Below are 2245 nucleotides of genomic sequence, written 5' to 3' on the forward strand. Positions count from 1 at the left end.
ATTGTCAATTAAAATTCATCATAATAATATGAGATAGTAGTTAATGTGAATCAAATGCTTCAGAAATTTCTCAACTGTTCACCATACCCATGATGACAGACTTGAATTAAATTTCTAAACCACATAAAAGTGATAGGCACAATAGTGTAATGCTTCAAGAATTAACATTGATAACTTCCTAGAGAAAATCGCACTAGCTCATTTTCCTATGTGTGACAAACTGTGAAAAAGAGGTTGAGTTTTACAACACAAACTTTACGGGTTTACAAGTGCTTGCCCAAATAGATGGCTGCAGTAACCAACATTTCATCAAAGAAATATAACTCTTGTTCAACATACCCAGATTCTGTCCATCTTGTGGTGCATCAACATAAGAAACAGAATTTTGGACATAATGCAAATATATTACACAGATTTTATATATATAGAACATCAATTTATACTTAATAGACAAACTTGACATAAACTTAGTGCAAGCACTCTCCTATCCTCACATATATGATAACCGTCTTTGAATTGTTGCAAGACTAAGCACATTACCATTGCCCAAAAAAATCCACAAAAGCGTAAGATATAACATAGGTACAGAACAAAGGCTGAACCAAGCAATCAGATGATTGCAACTACTCAATTTCTTCATTTACTTCTCTGTCAAAAAGGCAAGCAACTGTGATGGAATCCACAACCTGGCTCATGCTTGGTCTTACATCACTTTCTTCTCCAACGCTGCAAACCCACTTTAGTTATTTCCACACTTGAGTTGTCATACATTCCAGACAACTGTGGATCTGCTATTTCTTCCATGCAGTTCCGATTCGTTCTCACCATTTCTCTAATCCATGGAATTAGCTATCTGCATCCAACTTCTTCATTTTCACCTACTTGTTGAGATCCAGTGGAATTCCATCCAGTCACCAACTCCAGTACCAAAATGCCTAGCTATATACATCTACCTTGGATGTGATGGGTAGGTTCAAAATCCACTCAGGAGCCATATAGCCTCTTGTTCCTCGATCCCAAGAAAATTCAGCAATGTTATTTCCACCCATATCGAAAAGCGTAGACAGACCGAAGTTAGTTGCTTTTGGGTGAAAATCTTTGTCCAAAGAACATTTTGTGGTTTCACATCACAGTGAAGAACTCATTCCAAGCACTCCTCATGAAGATAAGCAAGAGCCCTTGCTATACCAAGCGCAATATTGAATCGATTTTCCCAAGTGTAACTGTTGCTAAACAAGTTCTTCTCCAAGGACCCATTTTCCAAGTACTCATAAACTAACAGTATTTTCTGCTTTTCAGCACATAGTCACTAAATTCATACGATTGATTTTTCCAATGGCGCTTACCTCACTCCAAATTTGTGATTCTGATCCATGGCTTAGACCCTTTAGCCTCTTTACAGCCACAACTCTCTTATCATCTAGGACTCCCTTGTAAACCACCACTGATCCTCCCCTTCTGATTTCATCATTGAAATTGTTTGAGGCTTTCTTCAACCCTTAGAAAGTGAACCTTCTAAAGCCCATTGAGACAACCACATAACCTTGATTGAGATTATGGAGGTCAACTTTTTTCTTGTGAAAATAAGCCCACCCAAATGCCACACATGTGATTTCTACTACTCCAAAAGCTATAACAAAACCAATTGAATATTTTAAATAGTCTCCCCGTTCTTTGCCAACTGCATAAGCTATGTCTAATTTCTTAAATGAACTTACTTTTGAATAATCTAAATTGGAATGGCCAAGAGTGCCACAAAAGTTCATTTGTATGGGAATTTTGGCATACAGGTCGCCAACAAAGTGAGGACCAGATTGTCCATTAAAGAGAACGCTTTTTGGGAAGCATTTTCCTTTTCCATCCAGCTTATATCCAAAACCACGGCAGTTGCAGTCACTTTTACAGATGTTCTGGCAAGCTTCAAGTGGTACTTGTGGTTGGTAATTTGTATCATAGCCATAGAAATATGTATGTGGGAGCTTAATAAACTTCACTTCTGTCATGTTGCAAAGAATATCAAATTCTGGTTTGCATCCTTGAGTACGGTCGGCAGGATCTTTCATTTGAAAACCAAGAGGACAAGTGCATGTAGGGGATGGTTTGTAAAAACACATACCGTTTTCCTCATAAAAACTAATTAATTTGGACATAATTCAGATAATATAAGCTATTGAACTTTAATTTGCCTTTAATTCCTTGAGAGAGAGAGCAAGCTAGCGAGAGGAAGACAGGAAGACATGGAGAG

At 37.6% G+C, this 2245-nt stretch overlaps 1 pseudogene; it reads right to left on the reverse strand.

Moving 5' to 3' along the window:
- Positions 1–849: 849 nt before the first annotated feature.
- LOC116265327 (putative receptor protein kinase ZmPK1) lies at positions 850–1954 on the reverse strand (annotated as a pseudogene).
- Between the last annotated feature and the right edge of the window lie 291 nt (positions 1955–2245).

Source organism: Nymphaea colorata, chromosome 12 (genome assembly GCF_008831285.2).
Source record: "Nymphaea colorata isolate Beijing-Zhang1983 chromosome 12, ASM883128v2, whole genome shotgun sequence".
NCBI classification, from domain to species: Eukaryota; Viridiplantae; Streptophyta; class Magnoliopsida; order Nymphaeales; family Nymphaeaceae; genus Nymphaea; species Nymphaea colorata.